We start from the raw sequence: 24,178 nt of genomic DNA on the forward strand, positions 1-24,178 counted from the left end.
ATTACTGGCTTAAAAATATATCACACACCTAAAACTTTTATATACCTAAATTGTCAAGTCCGATATTTGTAGCAGGCATTGTTAGTGGACCACTGGGCCCTAATCACATGGGCAAAGCCCACACAGGATACCTGACTCCAACGGAGAGAACACTGCAGGGGCATCAAATAGCAAAAGTACAGGCACCTCAGGGGAAAGGGAAGGGGGGGCACCTCAGCCAGATGAGTCCACGACGCCAGATCCACGAGGGTCCTCCATGGCCACTGTTCCATCCTGGGGAGTGCAAAGCCACAGTCTCTCAAGTCTCTACAGTGGGTGGCTTGCCCACTGTACCATCCTGGGGAGTGCAAAGCCACAGTCTCTCAAGTCTCTACAGTGGGTGGCTTGCCCACTGTTACATCCTGGGGAGTGCAAAGCCACAGTCTCTCAAGTCTCTACAGTGGGTGGCTTGCCCACTGTACCATCCTGGGGAGTGCTAAGCCACAGTCTCTCAAGTCTCTACAGTGGGTGGCTTGCCCACTGTTACATCCTGGGGAGTGCAAAGCCACAGTCTCTCAAGTCTCTACAGTGGGTAGCTTGCCCACTGTTCCAACCTGGGGAGTGCAAAGCCACAGTCTCACAAGTGGATAACAGTCTCCATTGGTACTGGAGGGGGACTGGTGCCCAGAGTACTTCGTGCAGCCCTGCCCGACACAGATGCGGGCCTGCCCCTTCCGCCAATGGGCCAGCGGTGCTTGAGACGGCGGTGCCCAGTTCAGCGGTGCATGAGATGAAGGGCCCAGTTCAGCGGTCCTTGAGACGGCGGTGCCCAGTTCAGCGGTGCTTGAGATGAAGGGCCCAGTTCAGCGGTGCTTGAGATGAAGGGCCCATTTCAGCGGTGCTTGAGACGGCGGTGCCCAGTTCAGCGGTGCTTGAGATGAAGGGCCCAGTTCAGCGGTGCTTGAGACGGCGGTGCCCAGTGTAGCGGTGCTTGAGATGAAGGGCCCAGTTCAGCGGTGCTTGAGATGAAGGGCCCAGTTCAGCGGTGCTTGAGACGGCGGTGCCCAGTTCAGCGGTGCTTGAGACGGCGGTGCCCAGTTCAGCGGTGCTTGAGACGGCGGTGCCCAGTGCAGCGGTGCTTGAGACGGCGGTGCCCAGTTCAGCGGTCCTTCAGACGGCGGTGCCCAGTTCAGCGGTCCTTGAGATGAAGGGCCCAGTTCAGCGGTGCTTGAGATGAAGGGCCCAGTTCAGCGGTGCTTGAGACGGCGGTGCCCAGTTCAGCGGTGCTTGAGATGAAGGGCCCAGTTCAGCGGTGCTTGAGACGGCGGTGCCCATTTCAGCGGTGCTTGAGACGGCGGTGCCCATTTCAGCGGTGCTTGAGACGGCGGTGCCCAGTTCAGCGGTGCTTGAGACGGCGGTGCCCAGTTCAACGGTGCTTGAGATGAAGGGCCCAGTTCAGCGGTGCTTGAGACGGCGGTGCCCAGTGTAGCGGTGCTTGAGATGAAGGGCCCAGTTCAGCGGTGCTTGAGACGGCGGTGCCCAGTGCAGCGGTGCTTGAGACGGCGGTGCCCAGTGTAGCGGTGCTTGAGATGAAGGGCCCAGTTCAGCGGTGCTTGAGACGGCGGTGCCCAGTTCAGCGGTGCTTGAGATGAAGGGCCCAGTTCAGTGGTGCTTGAGACGGCGGTGCCCAGTTCAGCGGTGCTTGAGACGGCGGTGCCCAGTGTAGCGGTGCTTGAGATGAAGGGCCCAGTTCAGCGGTGCTTGAGACGGCGGTGCCCAGTGCAGCGGTGCTTGAGACGGCGGTGCCCAGTGTAGCGGTGCTTGAGATGAAGGGCCCAGTTCAGCGGTGCTTGAGACGGCGGTGCCCAGTTCAGCGGTCCTTGAGATGGCGGTGCCCAGTTCAGCGGTGCTTGAGATGAAGGGCCCATTTCAGCGGTGCTTGAGATGAAGGGCCCATTTCAGCGGTGCTTGAGACGGCGGTGCCCAGTTCAGGGGTGCTTGAGATGAAGGGCCCAGTTCAGCGGTGCTTGAGACGGCGGTGCCCAGTTCAGCGGTGCTTGAGACGGCGGTGCCCAGTGTAGCGGTGCTTGAGATGAAGGGCCCAGTTCAGCGGTGCTTGAGACGGCGGTGCCCAGTGCAGCGGTGCTTGAGACGGCGGTGCCCAGTGTAGCGGTGCTTGAGATGAAGGGCCCAGTTCAGCGGTGCTTGAGACGGCGGTGCCCAGTTCAGCGGTCCTTGAGACGGCGGTGCCCAGTTCAGCGGTCCTTGAGATGAAGGGCCCAGTTCAGCGGTGCTTGAGACGGCGGTGCCCAGTGCAGCGGTGCTTGAGACGGCGGTGCCCAGTGTAGCGGTGCTTGAGACGGCCCATGGCGTGGAGGTCATTCACCACCTGACCTGTGGCTGGCTGCGCCTTCCTGCCCACCTGGGATGGGGCTGGCGGGGCCCTCCTGGGCTGCAGTCCCGGGCCTGTTGGTGTCCTCCTGCCCACCTGGGATGGGGCTTGCAGGGCCCTCCTGCCCACCTGGGCTGCTGGCGGTCTTGTCGGGCGTGCTGCCCTTCCCAGCCTTCCCTGTTCGCCTGTGGCCCTTCCCCACCTTTGGTGGTGTGCTAGCTGGCACCACACTTCCTGCCGGAGCCAAGGTAGGGATTTTGGTCCCTGGTGTTTTAGGCCTCTAGCGCCGGCCACTGCCAATCTTCTGATGTTTTTGCAGGGGTGGGCTGGCCGTGCCTTGGCTCCCTACTGAACTGGCTGCCCTCGAGGGTGGGGGACTCCACAGTCCATGGCAGACTGTCATCACAGGGCCTGCTTTTGTGGTGGCTGAGGTGCTGACTGGAGTCCTATGAGATGGACGGGGTGGGGGAGTTGTTGGAAAGAGGTCAAGTTTTGAAAGGAAAAGCATTTGAGGAAGAGAGGGACGGGTAGGTGTAGTAGGTATGGGAGTGGAGGAAGAGGTTGTGGTTGTAGGAGTTTGAAGTCTGGTGTCTTTGGGTGCAGGTGCTTGGGCTGGAGGCTGTCGTGAGGTGGATGGCTGTTGGGTGGGTGGCTGCCTGCGTTTGTGTAGCTTGGAAGAGGGGGTGACAGACACACTGGGAGAGGACACAGGGGACGTGTGAATGGTAGTGGGGGTGGTGACTGCACGTGTGCGGGGGGTTCTGGTGGGTGTGCTGGTGATGGACGTAGTGGCTGAAGATGTTGTGCATGCAGGTGTGAGTGGAGACGTCACAGGGAGGGAGGAGGGAGACGAGGAGGAGGGGGACACAGTGGAGGCAATGCGTGTTGGTATATCTGCATGTGGATGTTGCTTGTGTGAATGCCTGTGTGATGTGTGGTGCTTATGTCTGGCTGAGCTTCCCTTGGGTGTTGAGGTGTGTGCAGGCTGGTCTGATGGTGTGTCTGGGATAGGCAGAGGTACAGGGGATTGGGTATGGGTGGAGGAAGTTGGAGGGGGGAGGCTAGAGACAGGGACAATGGCTGCCATAAGTGCTGAGGCCAGAGTGTTGAACGATCGCTGAAGGGCAGCCTGACCAGAATGAATGCCCTCCAGGTATACATTACTCTGGTGCACCTCTCTTTCGACACCCTGGATGGCATTCAAAATGGTAGACTGCCCAACAGTGAGCTTCCTCAGGAGGTCAATGACCTCCTCACTGAGGGCAGCAGGGGTGACAGGGGCAGGGCCTGATGTGCCTGGGGCGAAGGAGATGCCCACCTTCCTGGGTGAGCGGGCACGGGGCAGACGCTGAGGGGCTGCTGGGAGGGCGGTGCTGGTGCGCTGGGTGGCGGCTGTACCTGTTGGTGTGGGGGGCACAGATGTTGCCGCCACCAAAAGGGAGCTCCCTTCAGAGGACGAGTAGCTGTCACTGACATCCGCACGAGTCCCCGCTGTGGAGCGCCCCTCGCCCTCCGTCTCACTGGTGAATTCCGAATCCGTTGCATGGCCCGCCATGGCCATGTGAGATGCAGCTCCCTCGTGCTCCGATGCTACTTCTCCTCCGCCTGATGATGCTAATGCACACATGAACAGGAAGACAAAAAAAAAGGGGGGGGGGAATAAAGAAATGTTGAGTGCATGCATTGGCGACACGGTTGGCGGACAGGACAGACACAGAAGGCCCCTGCACTACGCCGCGCACTTGGGGTCGACTACGCAATCCGTGGGACATGGCCTACAAGCCTATGGGCGACATCTGCACACATAGATGACACAGGGCAATGAATAGCTGTACTTGGCACCCTACAGAGGTGGGGGGCGGGGGCACAGGGCCATGCCTTACGGAGGGGCCTAGCCTACAGATATTGCCCTGGCCTAGGGATACCCACAGCCCTCCTCCCCCACCCAGACACCTCCACTGCACGCAAAGTCACCAGGATTTGAGTGTACTCACCCCCTTGTGTCTGCTGTGATGTCCTCACGCGCCCATCCAAATCGGGGTAGGCCACTGCCAGGATCCGGGACATCAGGGGGGTCAAAGTCCGACTGGCACCCCTCCCACGTTGGGAGGCCACCCCCTGCTGAGCCTCCGCCGTCTTCCTGCTCCAGCGGCGGATGTCCTCCCATCTCTTCCGGCAGTGGGTACCCCGTCTGTGGTGGACCCCCAGGGTCCGGACGTCCTTGGCGATGGCATGCCAAATATCGATTTTCTGGTGGGCGCTGACCTATGTGCCATGTACAGGGGGATAAAAATCATCATCACCTTCTGCATGCTCGATGTGAGTGGCCCCCCATCCCCACCCTTGCCATGTGGCACATGCTCTCATCTGTCGTTTGATGCATGCCTCAATCGCTCCCCTCCCCACCATCTTTCATCCAACCCACTCAACACAGGCATTGCCCACAAAGCATGGTCCCAGTGTACTTACCTGTTGGTCTGGAGGACCGTAGAGTAGCGCATACTGGGGGAGGACCCCATCCACAAGTTTCTCCAATTCCTGAGCAGTGAAGGTAGGGCCCCTTTCCCCAGTCGCATGAGCCATTGTCTCTTCCAGACCGAGGTCACAGCAGCACTTGCAGTGTAGGTCCTCTCCTGTGGAAGATCAGGTATCGAGTGATTAAGCAGATAGAAAATGGCGGTCACGCCCGCGGCGGTGCGTACGTCGGCGTCCGCCGGCGCACATCGTCATTGGCTCCTGAGACCCATAGGGTTCTATGTTAACCAATGCAGCTTTGCGCCGCGGTCTTCGACCGCCTACCGCCACGGTGTGCCACGCCAGCGCATTGACCTCACATCCCATTGTCGCAATTCACAGGTCAGGCAGCCGCCATTTCAAGGGCCCACATGGCTTAGTTTCTACTGCGTCACACATACCTAGGCCTTGCATCGACACTCATACAAGCCATTCAATGCATTGGGAATCATGTTATGTGCAAGCTGTGGGAACGTACCTGTGGGTTGATTGAGTCTGTGCTCGCTGTTGTCCTTCATAGGCACCGTCCGCTGGGACATGCGAGGAGATGGAGAAATCTTCCCGTGTACAGACCGCTGGTGGACCTGGCGACAATGGAGGAAAGACATGTCATACTGACATACAGGCTTGACCGAGCCACTATACAGGAACTGTGTGCCCAGCTGGAGCCAGACCTGATGTCACCAATCCGCCAACCCACAGGGATCCCCCCTCTAGTGCAGGTGCTGTCAGTACTCCATTTCTTTGCAAGTGGGTCATTTCAAACAATAGTGGCCATAGCATCAGGGATGTCCCAGCCTATGTTTTCCAAGGTGTTGTCCAGAGTGTTGTCTGCCCTGCTCAAACACATGCGGAGCTACATCGTCTTCCCTGAGGTGGGGGATTTGCCTACAGTGAAGGGTGATTTCTATGCCCTTGGACATATTCCCAACATCATAGGTGCCATTGATGGGACACATGTTGCTTTGGTCCCCCCCAGCAGGAGTGAACAGGTGTACAGGAACCGGAAGAGTTATCATTCCATGAATGTCCAGATGGTGTGTTTGGCTGACCAGTACATCTCCCATGTTAATGCCAAGTTCCCTGGGTCAGTGCATGACGCATACATCATGCGGAATAGCAGCATCCCTTACGTGATGGGTCAACTCCAGAGGCACCGTGTGTGGCTAATTGGTGACTCTGGTTACCCCAACCTGTCATGGCTACTGACCCCAGTGAGGAATCCCAGGACAAGGGCAGAGGAACGGTACAATGAGGTACATGGGCATACTAGGAGGGTGATCGAGCGGACCTTTGGCCTCCTGAAGGCCAGGTTTAGGTGCCTCCATATGACAAGTGGATCCCTAATGTACTCACCAAAGAAGGTGTGCCAGATCATCGTGGCCTGCTGTATGCTTCACAACCTGGCTTTGCGACGCCAGGTGCCTTTTCTGCAGGAGGATGGTCCAGATGGTGGTGTTGTAGCAGCTGTGGAGCCTGTGGAGAGTGAAGAGGAGGAAGGCGAAGAGGACGACATAGACAACAGGAACACAGTAATACAGCAGTATTTTCAATGACACACAGGTAAGAATCCACACCGGCATATTACATTTACTTAAAGACTACTACCTCTCTACTGTCTGACCTTTTCCCCCAGTGTATGGTAACTGAGTTGTGACTTTCCCTTTCGATTTCAGAGATGTGGGCCCCACTGCGTGACATCTGCTTTGTTTCCCCATGGACTACAGCTGTGTGACAGTGGTATGTTGTCATCACAATGTAAATGAGCATTTTGGCACGCTTATGTCTAATACATTTGTTCAAAATTACAGCCAGACTCCAGATTGTTTTGTGCAATAAGTGTGTTTATTACAGTGCTCTAAATTGGTGGGTGGTTGCAATTCGGTGAGGGGTGATGGTGGAGGAATGTCCATGGCAGAGTCCAGACCATCAGTATCACAGGTGCATTGTCCAAATTCCTGTGGAAAGTGGAGCTGGGGCAGTTTAAGGTTGAACAGGGTGACAATGTGGGACAGTGGGATGACAATCAGGGGGGTATCCTTTCCTGGCGGGGGTCTTGGCATCTTACTCTGTCTTCTTCCTAGATCTCAGGGCCCGTTTGCGGGGTGGTTCTCATTCTGCAGGGGGTGGGGTTCTGGTGGCCTGTTGGTCTTGTGTCGGGGCCTCCTGTCCACTAGCGCCGGCAGAGGTGGTAGGCAGTTCTTGGTCCATGCTAGTGACAGGGGCCCTTTGTGGTGCCACAGTGTCCCGCAATGTGGTGACTACCTGATTCAGAGCCACTACGATGGTGCCCATGGCGGAACTGATGTTTCGTAGTTCCTCCCTGAACCCCATATACTGTTCCTCCTGCACAAGCTGGATCTCCTGAAACCTGCCCAGGACCGTCGCCATCGTCTCCTGGGAGTGGTGGTAGGCTCCCATGATGGAGGAGAGGGCCTCGTGGAGAGTGGGTTCCCTGGGCCTGTCCCCCCCCTGTCGCACAGCAGCCCTCCCAGTTCCCCTGTTTCCCTGGGCCTCTGTCCCCTGGACCGTGTGCCCACTACCACTGCCCCCAGGTCCCTGTTGTTGTTGGGGTGGTGGGTTAACCTGGGTGCCCTGTAGTGGTGGACACACCGCTGATTGACATGTCCTGGGGACAGAGGTATGGGTCCGCTGGGTGGGTGCTGTGCTGGTGTTCCCAGAGGGGGGAAGGTCTGCTGTGGCCTGTGGCTGTCTGAGGGGAACCGACTGTCCCGAGGTCCTCGATGGGCCGGGCTGATCATCTAGATCCAGGGAGACAGAGCTGCTGTCATCACTGTGGGCCTCTTCTGGGGGTGGAGTGGACATTTGTGGACCCTCCTGCGCGGTGACGTGGCGTTCGGGTCCTGCAGGGGTATAAAAGTATGGTTATTGCTTCTGTGTGTGCCGTAGCGTGCAATGGGTGGGTGCCCGTGTACCCCAGTGCTGGCATTCCCTTGTGGGGGCTGTTGTGACGGTGGTTTGGGGAGGGATGGGTACCCCAGTGGGCATGCTTAGGTGATGGGTGTCCATGCTTTGTGGTCGCATGCAGGGCTTGGTGTTGGGATGGGTGGGTTGTGATGGTGAGACATTTGCAAGGAGTAGGTGTGATGGGGTGGGGGTGAGGGTGGGGGTATGAGTTGGCATGCTGGTGGGGTGGGCGGGATGAAGTAGTTAAGATTTGACTTACCAGAGTCCATTCCTCCGCCTATTCCTGCGAGGCCCTCAGGATGCAGGATCGCCAAGACCTGCTCCTCCCATGTTGTAAAATCTGGGGGAGGAGGTGGGGGTCCGCCGGCAGTCCGCTGCACCGCGGTGTTGTGCCTGGATACCATAGAACGCACCTTCCCCCGTAGCTCGTTCCACCGCTTCCTGATGTCGTTCCTATTTCTTGGGTGCTGTCCCACAGCGTTGACCCTATCGACTAGCCTCGTGGAGAGTGGGTTCCCTGGGCCTGTCCCCCCCCTGTCGCACAGCAGCCCTCCCAGTTCCCCTGTTTCCCTGGGCCTCTGTCCCCTGGACCGTGTGCCCACTACCACTGCCCCCAGGTCCCTGTTGTTGTTGGGGTGGTGGGTTAACCTGGGTGCCCTGTAGTGGTGGACACACCGCTGATTGACATGTCCTGGGGACAGAGGTATGGGCCCGCTGGGTGGGTGCTGTGCTGGTGTTCCCAGAGGGGGGAAGGTCTGCTGTGGTCTGTGGCTGTCTGAGGGGAACCGACTGTCCCGAGGTCCTCGATGGGCCGGGCTGATCATCTAGATCCAGGGAGACAGAGCTGCTGTCATCACTGTGGGCCTCTTCTGGGGGTGGAGTGGACATTTGTGGACCCTCCTGCGCGGTGACGTGGCGTTCGGGTCCTGCAGGGGTATAAAAGTATGGTTATTGCTTCTGTGTGTGCCGTAGCGTGCAATGGGTGGGTGCCCGTGTACCCCAGTGCTGGCATTCACTTGTGGGGGCTGTTGTGACGGTGGTTTGGGGAGTGATGGGTGTGTGCAGTGGGCATGCTTAGGTGATGGGTGTCCATGCTTTGTGGTCGCATGCAGGGCTTGGTGTTGGGATGGGTGGGTTGTGATGGTGAGACATTTGCAAGGAGTAGGTGTGATGGGGTGGGGGTGAGGGTGGGGGTATGAGTTGGCATGCTGGTGGGGTGGGCGGGATGAAGTAGTTAAGATTTGACTTACCAGAGTCCATTCCTCCGCCTATTCCTGCGAGGCCCTCAGGATGCAGGATCGCCAAGACCTGCTCCTCCCATGTTGTAAAATCTGGGGGAGGAGGTGGGGGTCCGCCGCCAGTCCGCTGCACCGCGATGTTGTGCCTGGATACCATAGAACGCACCTTCCCCCGTAGGTCGTTCCACCGCTTCCTGATGTCGTTCCTATTTCTTGGGTGCTGTCCCACAGCGTTGACCCTATCGACTAGTCTGCTCCATAGCTCCATCTTCCTGGCAATGGTGGTGTGCTGCACCTGTGTCCCGAATAGCTGTTGCTCTACCCGTACAATTTCCTCCACCAGGACCCTGAGTTCAGCCTTAGAAAACCTGGGGTGTCTTTGCGGTGCCATGGGGTGATGTGGGTGATGTGTGTGGTGGATTGTGTGGTGCTAAGTGTGGTGATGTGTATTGGTGTGTTGTTTGAAGTGCGTGGTAATATTGCTGGGTGACAGTGAATTGCGCGTCTGGGTGCTCGGATCTCTTTTCTCTGTGCGTGTTCACGAATCTCTAGGAGTGGGGGTTTGTGGGTGATGTGGGTGTGTGTTTTATATTGTATTGGGTGTGTTGTTTATATGTGTATCAGGTGTGTGTATTTTGAATTGTCCAATGTGGCTGTGTTTTGGAGCTGTGTGTGTATTTTGAGCGCGGCGGTGTGTACCGCCAATGGAATACAGCGGTTGAAAGACCGCCGCGTGGATTCGTGGGTCGTAATGGCATGGGTGTATTTCTGTTGGCGTGACGGTGGAGGTTTGGTAATCGCCAGTTTCTCGCTGGCCTTTGGTGTGGCGGACTTTTGTGGATGTCTGTATTTTGGCGGTTTGCCTGTTGTGGGTCAGAATGACCATGGCGGTTTACCGCGGCCGCGGCGGTGTTCTGGCGGTCTTCTGCACGGCGGTAAGCGCCTTTTACCGCCGAGGTTGGAATGACCGCCACTGTCTGCTACACCCAAGCATCGGAGGTTATGAGCTCCCTCCAAGTTTTTGAGGGGAAGAAGGGATAATCCTTACACGAATATCCTCCTGGGGAGTTGGCTGCCCCCCGGGCGATCTGGCTTTCCCTTTGCCCCTATTGGGGAAAAAGGTTCCTTGGCCACCGTCCCGCCATCCATTGTTCCCGTAGGAACCTGAGCCTTGCTGGTACTGGTGGCCGGATGAGCGACCCCTGCCTTGTCCGGCCCCCCCAAAAACCTTGCCCGGAAAAATCTTCTTGATCGAAGACTGCGCCTTGTCGAGGGTCGAGAAGGTAGCAACAAACTTTCCCAACTCCTTGACGAAAGGGTCCCGAAATAAGTGGCCCTGGGCAACCGCCCCTGCCTCTGAGGAAGAAAGACAATTCTCATAATTTGGGATCTATTTTGATGAGCAGGGACTGGCGTCTCTTGGCCGAAATGGCACAATTGCCATTGCCCAGGAGACAAAGTGCCCTCTGGGCCCACCCCGCTATGACATCCGTCGGTAGTGGCGTATTTGACTGCTTTGCACGTTCCGCCAGTTGTATGATTTGGATCAAATCTCCAACACGTCCAGGAGTTTGTCCTGACACGCCCTCCAGGACCAATCAAAACCCTTCTTAGGGTCTTTGACGTACTTCGCAAAGAAAGTACACATTTTGGGGTCAATGTCTGGGGTAGCAGCTAACTTGTCAGTTACGACGCGGGTGTAGGAAGTTGGCTCTGCATGCACTATTTCAAAGTAAGGAATAGTATGCACAGAGTCCAAGGGTTCTCCTTAGTGGTAAGATAGTGGCAAAAAGAGATAATTCTAATGCTCTATTTTGTGGTAGTGTGGTCGAGCAGTAGGCTTATCAGAGGAGTAGTGTTAAGCATTTGTTGTACACACACAGGCAATAAATGAGGAACACACACCCAGAGACAATTCCAGGCCAATAGGTTTTTGTATAGAAAAATATATTTTCTTAGTTTATTTTAAGAACCACAGGTTCAACATTTACAAGTAATACTTTAAATGAAAGGTACTTCACTTAGGAACTTTAGGAACTTTGAATTAGCAAAATAGCATATACAGTTTTCACATAAATGACATATAGCTATTTTAAAACTAGACACAGTGCAATTTTCAACAGTTCCTGGGGGAGGTAAGTGTTTGTTAGGTTTTGAAGGTAAGTAAACCACCTATGGCGTTCAAGTTTGGGTCCAAGGTAGCCCACCGTTGGGGGTTCAGAGCAACCCCAAAGTTACCACACCAGCAGCTCAGGGCCGGTCAGGTGCAGAGGTCAAAGTGGTGCCCAAAACACATAGGCTTCAATGGAGAAGGGGGTGCCCCGGTTCCAGTCTGCCAGCAGGTAAGTACCCGCGTCTTCGGAGGGCAGCCCAGGGGGGTTTTGTAGGGCACCGGGGGGGGACACGAGTCCACACAGTAAGTACACCCTCAGCGGCACGGGGGCGGCCGGGTGCAGTGTGCAAACAAGCGTCGGGTTCGCAATAGAAATCAATGGGAGACCAAGGGGTCTCTTCAGCGATGCAGGCAGGCAAGGGGGGGGCTCCTCGGAGTAGCCACCACCTGGGCAAGGAAGATGGCCACCTGGGGGTCTCTCCTGCACTGGAGGTCGGATCCTTCAGGTCCTGGGGCTGCAGATGCAGTGCCTTTACCAGGTGTCGGGTCTTTGAAGCAGGCAGTCGCGGTCAGGGGGAGCCTCGGGATTCCCTCTGCAGGCGTCGCTGTGGGGGTTCAACTCTGGCTACTCACGGTCTCGCAGTCGCCGGGGAGTCCTCCCTGAAGTGATTGTTCTCCACAAGTCGAACCGGGGGTGTCGGGTGCAGAGTGCAAATTCTCACGCTTCCGGCGGGAAACGTGTGTTGGTTCAAAGTTGCTTCTTTGTTGCAAAGTTGCAGTCTTTGGTGAACAGAGCCGCTGACTTCGGGAGTTCTTGGTCCTTCTATGTGCAGGGCAGTCCTCTGAGGCTTCAGAGGTCGCTGGTCCCTGTGGAACGCGTCGCTGGAGCAGTGTCTTTAGAAGTGGGGAGGCAGGCCAGTAGAGCTGGGGCCAAAGCAGTTGGTGTCTCCGTCTTCTCTGCAGGTTTTTCAGTTCAGCAGTCTTCTTCTTAGGTTGCAGGAATCTATCTTGCTTGGTTCTGGGGGGCCCTAAATACTCAATTTAGGGGTGTGTTTAGGTCTGGGAGGGCAGTAGCCAATAGCTACTGTCCTTGAGGGTGGCTAAACCCTCTGTGTGCCTCCTCCCTGAGGGGAGGGGGGCACATTCCTATCCCTATTGGGGGAATCCTCCATCTGCAAGATGGAGGATTTCTAAAAGTCAGAGTCACCTCAGCTCAGGACACCTTAGGGGCTGTCCTGACTGGCCAGTGACTCCTCCTTGTTTTTCTCATTATCTCCTCCGGCCTTGCCGCCAAAAGTGGGGCCGTGGCCGGAGGGGGCGGGCAACTCCACTAGCTGGAGTGCCCTGGGGTGCTGTAACAAAGGGGGTGAGCCTTTGAGGCTCACCACCAGGTGTTACAGTTCCTGCAGGGGGAGGTGATAAGCATCTCCACCCAGTACAGGCTTTGTTACTAGCCACAGAATGACAAAGGCACTCTCCCCATGTGGCCAGCAACATGTCTGGTGTGTGGCAGGCTGCTAAAACCAGTCAGCCTACACGGGTAGTCGGTTAAGGTTTCAGGGGGCACCTCTAAGGTGCCCTCTGGGGTGTATGTTACAATAAAATGTACACTGCCATCAGTGTGCATTTATTGTGCTGAGAAGTTTGATACCAAACTTCACAGTTTTCAGTGTAGCCACTATGGTGCTGTGGAGTTCGTACATGACAGACTCCCAGACCATATACTCTTATGGCTACCCTGCACTTACAATGTCTAAGGTTTTGCTTAGACACTGTAGGGGCATAGTGCTCATGCACTTATGCCCTCACCTATGGTATAGTGCACCCTGCCTTAGGGCTGTAAGGCCTGCTAGAGGGGTGACTTATCTATACCTGTTGGCAGTGTGAGGTTGGCTTGGCACCCTGAGGGGAGTGCCATGTCGACTTAGTCGTTTTATCCCCACTAGCACACACAAGCTGGCAAGCAGTGTGTCTGTGCTGAGTGAGGGGTCCCCAGGGTGGCATAAGATATGCTGCAGCCCTTAGAGACCTCCCCTGGCATCAGGGCCCTTGGTACCAGGGTACCAGTTACAAGGGACTTACCTGGATGCCAGGGTGTGCCAATTGTGGAAACAAAAGTACAGGTTAGGGAAAGACAACTGGTGCTGGGGCCTGATTAGCAGGCCTCAGCACACTTTCAAATCAAAACTTAGCATCAGCAAAGGCAAAAAGTCAGGGGGTAACCATGCCAAGGAGGCATTTCCTTACAGCGGGCATTCGGCTTTCAGGCGGGCCCGAACCTCTTTATCCAGAGGCTGCTGAATTTTGCTTGCTGCATAATCAGCCACTTTCCTTTCAGGCCGCCATTCCGAAGAGCTAGGGTGATATATACCCTCTGGCTCGAACATGTCCGAGTCCCCCAGATCTTGTGTGTCCGGTAAAGAGGCCTCAGGGCACCAAAGGCGGCCAGATCCTTCGTCCTCCACCGAGGAGGAATCCCCATCTAAATCACCTGCGATGCCTTTAGGTGACCCTACATCGAGGTCCAATTGGTGGTGAAGCTTTTCACTCATTATGCCTAGTAAAGAGCCCTCCTGGGAGGGTATGCGCTACTGCGTGCGTGCACTCTTACTGGGGACATCGGCAGGGAGCTCGACGTCCTCAAGGTGCCTCGCGTCGCGCTTGCACGATTTCATGGGTGCTGTCCTCGACTCAACACCCGTCGTCCCAAACATGCCCTGCCCTTTGGATACTTGCTCCGCAAATTGCACCACGCTCTCCTTAATAGGGGCAGAGCTTGGGCGTTAGCCTGCGAAAGCAACACATCCACCCCAGGGGGAAGGACGTGGTGAGAAGGGCCCTCACCAGGGGACATGAGGAAAATGAATCATGTTCCTGCGCAGGCTGCATCCTCAACTCGGTGTAACTGGACAGAAGACACACCCCAAAAATAAAAAGGGTAGCCCCCCACCCTTCTGTCACTAAACAGAGCCAGATAAAGGCAAAAACCTGAAGAAAAAAAGAGATGCGCTCAAAATTTGTCCAAATACGGCTTAAGGGCACTCCTCCCGCTCAGGGTTAAATATAGACCGCAAACGCGGTGTCAATGGGGGGGGGTTGGAGGGGTGAAATAGAGCCTAAGATCCGGCAAATAACCCCTAGCGTGCAGAAAAACCAAGCGCTGAGCGCAAAGTGACTCGAGTGCTATGGAAACGCGCGGAAACCAGGACGCGCCCCCTAGTGGGCCTGACGCATCACTGCGTGCCAAAAGTGCGCTCGGGCTCAAAAGCCCACCGCGCGAAGGCAACGTGACCTAGCAACAGTAATTGCTACAACAAATACTGAAACCGACAGCGAACGTGCACAGATATCGAAAGCATTCACCAAAAACAATCACCAATACTGTAAATGCTCAGAGGCAGTAAGGGCACTTATCTGTCACTGAAGCAGTGAAGAAAGAGGGAGAGTGACGTGGTCAAGGGCATTTATACGGTTAACAGGATCGGAGTCTCATTGGACAATTTTTGCTATGGAAGCAGACTCATGGGACTTGTAGTTTGTTATGTGTTTTTTGTTTGAACTTTGAACTTGCTATTTAATAAAGAGTGAAGAAAGAACTGCATAATCCTCGCCTCCGGTCCTGACATAGAATTGCAGAGTAGGAAAGCTACACAGGGCAGTGGCAAACAATGGAAATATTATAAGCAGGCATTGGCAATGCCATTAGATCTTGCTTTAAAGAAATGCCTACATGCCAGCAATGATCACCTGGAAAGAGGGAGGTTTAGAAAAAAAAATCAGGAGAATGTAGTCTCCTTATTGCAATTAATACATTGACATGAAGGCAATTAGACAGATATGAGACAGCTATGAGACAGCTAAAATAAAGCAATTTTTAGCTTAAAAAATCCAGTTTCTCCCTTCAATAGGGTCTGTTGGCATGAATGGAAACGCATACATGCCAACCCTCCCAGTTCAGATGGGAGTTTACCGATCTTAAGGCTAGTCTCCTGTCTCCCTATTCCGAGTTTTTGGAGAACTGCTACAAAGAAGAGGTACAGCTGACAGACTGGACTAAGGAGGACCTGGCACTAGGTTTATTGTTAAGAGGTCAGTGACTTCTTAGGTACATTTTTGTGCAAGGCTACATCACTAAATACTACCTTAATTCAGAATTACCACAAATTACCAAAAAAGGAACTAAGCACCTACTGTGAGGAAGAGCTACATTCTCTCCGTGTAAGCGCACATCATTCTAGTTATAATAACAGATACTGCTTAAACCAAGCAATCACTACCTCAAAATGCATGTTGTCAGCTCTCCTTTATAAAGCAATAAAGACAGAATATATACAAATAAGAAGCTACTCTGTCAAACCTCTGCCTTCACCAGTGTCCGGCATTGCCATTGAGTTGAGGGACCACAGTTTTCACCAGATAGTGCTTCATCGTAAAGCTTGTCATGTCACTAATAGGCACAGCATAACTGAGTGAAGGGTGATATTGCGCCTTTTGTTACGGTAAAACTCATTTTTTGGAGCCTGTCTCGCCAACAGCTTTAGAAGAGGAAACAAATAATGTGGATTTTCCTAGTGAGTTCATGAAGGAAAGTCTTAATTTTATTAAAGACACGGAGGCGAGTATTATGCTTTTATTTTCATGTTTAATTAAATAGCAGCTGCAGTCAAGAACTACAATTTCCATGAGGCTAAAGCAAGTGGCCAATGGGAAGAGAAAAGTAGTCACGATAATGCATCAATCAGTTACAAGCTGCCCCTATAATACTTATCTTGACTGGGATCACCCCTCTTTTCTTATGCAAGCTTAAAAGGTAATACACAAAGGAATAATGGAACAACATATGCATAATGCATGAACACTGACAAAAGTTCTTGAATAACGATCAATAGTCCAGAAATTGAACGTTTAAGGGTCCGAACATTGGGGTCCAGATGGTTGACTTGAAACGCTGTAGACGAGGTGGCTCCAGAAACGTGGCGGTGAGCGCAGAAGCCTTTAAGAGGAAGGCTGTGGAGTTGTTGAAGATGTCACTGCGAGGGAACAAAGACAAAAATTTGAATTTGTAGAGGTGGGATAATACTTGCCTCCGTGTCTTTAATAAAATTAAGACTTTCCTTCATAAACTTACTAGAAAAATCTACATGTTATGACAAGAACGGATGCTCCTATTATGCTATTTTAAAGCGAATCAATGACATTTAGAGAAGCATGTTGAACAGGTTTACAATAAAACACTTTGAAAACATTATCATTAGACCAGTCAGCCGATCTGAGAATGTCCTCTAGACGGGAACCAGCCCAAAAATATTTGGAAGCTGCAGCTCCCCTAGTGGAATGGGCACCAAAAGCGGAAGTATCAGTACCCACCAAGGCCATGATCCATCTGACCCAAGGAGTCAGAGTAGGAGAGGACACAGGTTTGAAAGTTTTTCTGAAAGAAATAAGGAGTTGAGATGCAGAGGAAGCTCTCAAATCGGCTGTCTGTTCATAAACTTTTAAACATTGGCCCACACATAATTTGGGGTGGTCAAGAAAATAAGGATAAAAGACTGAAGAAAGGTTAGTTTTTGTACGTCTGTGAACATTGAATAGAACACCTGTTGGAGTAAAATGACGGCTGTAACATCCAAAGCTCTAACATCAGAAAGACGTTTAAAAGAAACAAGGCATAATAACATGGTAAGCTTGGCCGATCATTTTTTGAGAGGAAGCAAAGCATTGTCAGGCCAAAAAACAAACAATTTAAATACAGCATTTACATCCCATAAAGAACTATATCTAGGTTTAGGAGGATTGGAACATTTTACTCCCTTTAAGAGACGGCACACTAAAGGGTGTTCTCCCACTTGTTTGCCATTGATGTATGTGTGTGAAGAAGAAATGGTGGACCTGTACGAGATGACAGTACGGTAAGTCTTACCCTTGCTAGCTTCCGCTGCAAGAAAATTTACTATAAAGGTGACATCTGCTGTAAAGGGATCAACGTGTTTTCCCAAACGACAGCTATGCCATAGGAACCAGGCTGATCTGTACACCTTCTTTGTTCCTGGAGCCCAGGAAAGTTCGATGAGGTTTGAAGCCTCTGTCGAAATAGAAGGGAAAGACTGGGATTCCCTGATATTTTCCAGGCTGAAAGGGCTAGGAGATTGTCTAGGATGAGGTTGTGAGGAAGGCCGAGTGGATTGGAGAGTAGACCCGGAAAGGAGGGAATAAGAAAGGGGAGGTCTATTGATAGTTCCAGAAGAGTGGGAAACCACACTTGGGATTGCCAAAAGGGAGCGATGAGGACCAACGTAGCTTGTTGGAGTCGAACCTGAGCTAACAGTCGGGATATCATGATGAAAAGAGGGAAAGCTTAGTTGAGGGAGGTTGACCAATCTTGAGAAAAAGTATTGAAGGCTAATGCTGAGGGATCCGGGCACCAACTGAAAAACTGCAGAAGTTGCGAGTTGAGATGAGAAGCGAAGAGATCTATGCGAAAAGGACCCCATTTGAGAAAGATTGAGTGGAAAACTTCAGGATGAAGCTTCCAGTCGCTTGAGTCTCGAAACTGGCGAGATCGACAATCCGCCACTGAATTGGATTGCCTAGCAAGTACCCTGCTTGGACTGAAATTTTGTTTTGAAGACAAAAATCCCCAAACCCTTTCGCTAATTCCTCTAAAGGTTTGGATTTTGTGCCTACTAAATGGTTTATGTAACAAACCGCTGAAAGATTGTTTATCCTGAGAAGAACTGAACAAAAAACCCTGTCTCTTGCAAGGCTTTTGATCTGCAAAGGAACCGGCAAGCATCTCTAAACAATTTATGTGCAACTTTGACTCCTCTAGAGACCATGTGCCTCCAGTCGAGATTGGACCACACCGGGCTCCCCAACCCAGCAGACTTGCATCTGATTCTAATACAAGATCTGGGGCTAATGCGAAAATAGTCCTGATGTTCCAAGCGTCTAAATTGTCTATCCACCATTGCAGTTCTGTACGAGAGTCTTGATCTAGGGCCATAGAATCTGAATAAGCCAACCCTTTTTGAAGATGACACATTTTTAGTCTTTGGAGAGCTCCATAATGTAACAGACCTGGAAAAATGGCCTGGATTGAAGAAGATCGAAGGCCTACTATTCTTGCTAGGGATCTGATGGAAAGGCGAGAACTGCGCAAATTCTGAAGGATTTCCAACTTGATATACTTTATCTTTGCTGATGGCAGAAGAAGCGTGGCCGAAATGGAACCCACTAGGAAACCTAAAAACTCGATTCTTTGGACTTGAACAAGGGAAGACTTCTCGTCGTTGATAATGAAGCCTAGATCTGTGAAAAGAGAGCAGACTAGATGAGCGTGAGCGAGAAGGGTTGAACGACTTTGGTTAATAAGGAGGATGTCGTCTAAGTAGATAATTTGTCTTTCTCCCCGAGCTTTGAGAAAGGCTACCGCCTGCTTCGTAAGTTTTGTGAAACACCATGGGGCGGAAGACAGACCGAAAGGGAGAGATGAAAAATGATACGTTTGACCGAACCATTGGAATTTCTAAAACTTTCTTGAAGCTGGGTGCATGGTAACTGTGAGATAGACATCCTGAAGGTCCAAACGAACCATCCAGTTGCCTTGGAGAAGAGAATCTCTGAGGTGTAAGATGGTCTCCATCTTGAAGTGACAATAAACTACAAATTGTTTGAAAAGTTTGAGATTGATAACGGGACGCATCTTCTTGTTTTTCTTCGGAACTAGAAAGACTGAACTGAGAAAGCCTGAAAGGTCGAGGGGGCAAGGGACAATAGCTTCTTTTTGGAGAAGAGATTGAATTTCTGTGGAAATCAGGTGTTTCATTTCCAACGAGAATTGGGGAGGATGAGGGAAAGTCGATTGAAAAGGTTCTGAGTAGAGCTCTATAGTGTATCCCTGGACGGTGTTTAAAATCCAAGGATCTGCTAGGAGTGACCGCCACATTGGAAGGAACAGTGCAAGACGACCTCCCACTTGAAGGAGAAGAGAATGACTTACCGGGCTGGAAAGAGAACCTGGAGCCTCTGCTGCCCTTGTTTCTGAAACCTCGATTCCTTTGGGGATAAAATTGAGGTCTGTACTCTTGATAGGAATTGGAGCACGTGCCACGGGAACCTTGATTATTGTACGATCGGCCGGCAAAGCGGTTCCTGCCTCTACCGGCACTGGCGAAAACCCGACTGGAGAACATTTTTTTCAAAGATTGTTGTGCCTTGTCTAAAGATGCGAACGTAGCAACCTATTTGCTGAGTTCTTTGATAAAAGAATCTCCAAAGAGGAAACCTTCCGCTTTGATCCCAGTATCCGAGGTTGCCAGACTGACGAGCTTAGGATCCAGCTTGAGCAAGAGCCCTTTCCTGCGTTCGTGAGTTATAACACAATTAGCGTTTCCCAATAAACAAACGGCCCATTGCACCCACAACAACAGTTCTGCAGGGTCCAAACTAGCATTTTCCAAATGGGCTGCCTCTGCCACATCATAAATGCGGGTCAAGGGCCCACAACATTCAATAGTTTGTCCTGGCAAGTGGACCAGGCCTTATCGACTCCTTTTTGTGGGTCTTTGCCGAATTTAGAGCAAAAAAGTAATGATGGAAGTGTCAATGATTGGGGTCGCTGAAATCTTTGAAGGAAGGGAAGGCGTGGGACATTCTGATTTTAGCTTCGCTCTGACCTACTTTTCCAGAGGGGTACATAATCTGGAGGTCAAATATTCAGCCACATGTTCTGCTGGTATCCACTCGGTACAGTGCGGATGCTGAATATCATTGGGATCAAACATGGGTTCCCCATCTGTGTCTGTAACTTTGCATGACTTGGAACCAAAGACGGTATCAATTTTGGCTTTTTCAGGAGGTGGAGAAGAGACAGAGGTGGTCATTACAACCCTGGCGGACGGTGTTAAAGCAGGGGTAAAAAAATTGCAATTACGTCCTTGGCGGAAACCGCCAACAAAGACAGCCACTTTAACACTCCGACCGCCACAGCGGTACAAACAAACAGCGCGGCGGTCACCGCCAACAGACAGGCAGGAGACAATGTACCGCCCAAACTATTATGACAGGCCAATCCGCCACCTTTTCTGGGGCGGATTCACCGCGGATAAAAACACGGCGGAAACAGGAATCCCGAAGGAAAAACGCTCACCTCTACACACCCCACGAGGAACGAGGACGCCATGGATCCGGAACTCCAAATTCTCCCTGCAATAGTCTTCCTGCTCCTCTAACAGGAGCACGAACACCGGCGGCGAAGACCACGGTGAGTACTGCACCTACGACACAGGGGAGGCAAAAAACAGGGACACACACAGGCAACACGCAACACCCCCACCCACTACAACACACACACTAATGCATATCAATACATCACAGTTACACCCCCCAAACCCCCTGGAAGAATGGAAAGACAATAGAAAATGAGTGTAACCATTGTAATATATTAAAAGCAAGTAGGCAGAAATATATATATTCACCATGTACAAAATATATACCAAGCATAGTAGTCCAGGTAGTGCTCTCATAAAGTCTGTGGAACACTGGGACCACACGGTATGGGCGAGGCCCACACAAGATCCCCGTCCATGACGGAGAGAACACTGCAGGGGCATCAGAGAGCAACTAAACAGGCACCTCAGGGGGAGGGAAAGAGGGGGCACCTCAGCCGCTTGAGTGCACAACGCCAAATCCACGAGGGGGCCACATGCCCACTGTTCCATCCTGGGGAGTGCAAAGCCACAGTCTCTCAAGTCTTTACAGTGGGTGGTGTGCCCACTGTTCAATCCTGGGGAGTGCAAAGCCACGGTCTCTCAAGTCTCTACAGTGGGTGGTTTGCCCACTGTTCAATCCTCGGGAGTGCAAAGCCACAGTCTCTTAAGTCTCTACAGTGGGTGGTTTGCCCACTGTTCAATCCTGGGGAGTGCAAAGCCACAGTCTTTCAAGTCTCTACAGTGGGTGGTTTTCCCACTGTTCAATCCTGGGGAGTGCAAAGCCACAGTCTCTCAAGTGGATAACAGTCTCCACTGGTTTCTGGAGGGGGCATGGTGCCCAGAGTGCTTCATCCTGCTAAGGACAGAGGTAGTGGATGACAGTCTCCACTGGTTCTGGAGGGGGCATGGTGCCCAGAGTGCTTCATCCTGCTAAGGACAGAGGTAGTGGATGACAGTCTCCACTGGTTCTGGAGGGGGCATGGTGCCCAGAGTGCATCATTCACCCCGTGACGGACTCAGTTGCGTCAGTGCCCTTGCCGCTCATGGGCCAGCGGTGCTTGAGATGGCGGTGCCCTGTTCAGCGGTGCTTGAGATGGCGGTGCCCTGTACAGCGGTGCTTGAGATGGCGGTGCCCTGTTCAGCGGTGCTTGAGCTGGCGGTGCCCTGTTCAGCGGTGCTTGAGATGGCGGTGCCCTGTTCAGCGTGACTTGAGATGGCGGTGCCCTGTCCAGCGGTGCTTGAGATGGCAGTGCCCTGTTCAGCGGTGCTTGAGCTGGCGGTGCCCTGTTCAGCGGTGCTTGAGATGGCGGTCTCCATTGCAGGGACTCAGCTTCATGGCCCAGCGGGGCTTTTGCTGGCGGTCCTTCATGGCCCAGCGGGGCTTTTGCTGGCGGTCCGGTCCTGGGCAGCTGGGCTTGTGCTGTTAGTCTGGTCCTCGGCAGCTGGGCTTATGCTGGCGGCCCTGTCCTGGGCACGGGGGCTTGTGCTGGCGGTGGCCTCCTGGGCAGCTGGGCTTGTGCTGGCGGTCCAGTCCTGGGCAGCTGGGCTTGTGCTGGCGGTCCGGTCCTGGGCAGCTGGGCTTGTGCTGGCGGTCCGGTCCTTGGAAGCTGGGCTTGTGCTGGCAGCCCTGTCCTGGGCAGCTGGGCTTGTGCTGGCGGTCCGGTCCTGGGCAGCTGGGCTTGTGCTGGCGGCCCTGTCCTGGGAAGCTGGGCTTGTGCTGGTGGTCCGGTCCTGGGCAGCTGGGCTGGTGCTGGCGGCCCTGTCCCGGGCAGCTGGGTTGGTGCTGGAGGTGGCCTCCTGGGCAGCGGGGATGATGGCGGTCTTCTCCGCTGTGCTGCTCTTCCCAGACTTGCTGGGTTTCTGTTGGCCCTTCCCCACCTAGGATGGTGTCACAGCTGACTCCACACTCCCACCGGGACCCCTGGGAGCGGCTTTGGTGGCTGGAGTCTTCCCCCTCTCCCGCCGGGCACTGGCCAACTTCTGATGCTTCACAGGTGTGGGACTGTCTGTGCTGTGGCTCCGTGCCACATTTGCTGCCCTGGTGGCCGGTGCACTCCAGATTCCAGTGACTACAGGCACCACTGGTCCCGGAGATGTTGTGGCTGAGGTGCTAGTTCGGGACCTAGGAGAAGGACGGGGTGGGGGAGGTGTGGGAAAGAGGTCAAGGTTGGACAGGAAAAGTTTTTTGGACACACTGGGACGGGTAGTTGGAGGGGGTTTGGGAGTGGAGGAAGAGGTGGTGGTAGTAGGAGGTGTTCGTTTGGTGACTTTGGGTGAAGGTGCATGCGCTGGAGGCTGTCGTGAGGTGGATGGCTGTTGGGTTGGTGTGTGCCTGCATTTGTGTATCTTGGGAGGGGGTGTCACAGACACAATGGGAGAGGACACAGGGGACGTGTGAATGGTAGTTGGGGTGAAACCCACAGCCCACCTCCCCCACCCAGACACCTCCACTGCGCGCAATGACAGCAGAATGAGAGTGTACTCACCCCCTTGTGGCTGCTGTGATGCCCTCAAGCGCCCATCCAACTCCGGGTAGGCCACCGCCAGGATCCTGAACATCAGGGGGGTCACCCCTCCCAAGTTGGGAGGCCATCTCCAGCTCAGCCTCCGCCGTCTTCTTGCTCCAGCGGCGAATGTCCTCCCATCTTTTCCGGCAGTGGGTGCTCCGTCTGTGGTAGACTCCTAGGGTCCGGATGTCCTTGGCGATGGCACGCCAAATATCTTTTTTCTGGTGGGCGCTGACCTACATGAAATGTACAGGGGGAAGAGTAAGTAATTACCAACTGCACCGTCAAAATGATTGGCCTCCATCCCTACCCTTGCCATGTGGCACATGCATTCACCGTCTTTCATACACACAGCACTCTCCCCCCTTCCTTCTTGCATCCAGCCCTCTCCACACAGGCATAGCCCATACAACATGCTCCCTGTGTACGTACCTGTTTGTCTGGAGGACCGTAGAGTAGCGTGTACTTGGGGAGGACCCCATCCACGAGTTTCTCCAACTCCTCCGATGTGAAGGCAGAGGCCCTTTCCCCAGACACCCGAGCCATTGTCTCTTCCAAACCGAGGTCACAGCAGCACTTGCAGTATAGGTCGTCTCCTGTCGAAGATCAGGTATCGAGTGATTGAATAGATAGAAAATGGCGGTCACGTCCGCGGCAGTGCGTACCGTCACCGCCGGCGTACATCGTCATTGGCTCTTGGGACCCATAGGGTCCAATGTTAACCAATGCAGCATTGCGCTGCGGTCTTGGACCGCCTACCGCGACGGTGTACAACGCCAGCGCAGTTACCTCACATCCCATTGTCCCACTTTAGAGGTCTGGCAGCCGCCATTTCAAGGGCCCACATGGCTTCATTTTCAATTGCGTCACACATACCTAGGCCTAGACTCAACACACATACAGGCCACCTTTTGTGTATGAATGGTGTTCTGGGTAAACTGTGGGTACGTACCTCTGAGTTGTTTGACTCTGTGCTCGCTGTTGTCCTTCATAGGCACCGTCCGCTGGGACATGTGAGGAGATGGCGGCATCCTCTGGTGTACCGACCGTTGGTGGACCTATCGACAATGGAGGAGCGACATGTGATTATCACATACAGGCTTGACCGTGCCACAATCCAGGAACTGTGTACCCAGTTGGAGCCAGACCTAATGTCAGCAATCCGCCATCCCACAGGATTCCCCCCTCAAGTGCAGGTGTTGTCAGTGCTCCATTTCCTTGCAAGTGGGTCTTTTCAAACAACAGTTGCCATAGCATCAAGGATGTGCCAGCCTATGTTTTGCAACGTATTGTCCAGA

Source organism: Pleurodeles waltl, chromosome 8 (assembly GCF_031143425.1).
Source record: "Pleurodeles waltl isolate 20211129_DDA chromosome 8, aPleWal1.hap1.20221129, whole genome shotgun sequence".
In the NCBI taxonomy this organism is placed as follows: Eukaryota; Metazoa; Chordata; class Amphibia; order Caudata; family Salamandridae; genus Pleurodeles; species Pleurodeles waltl.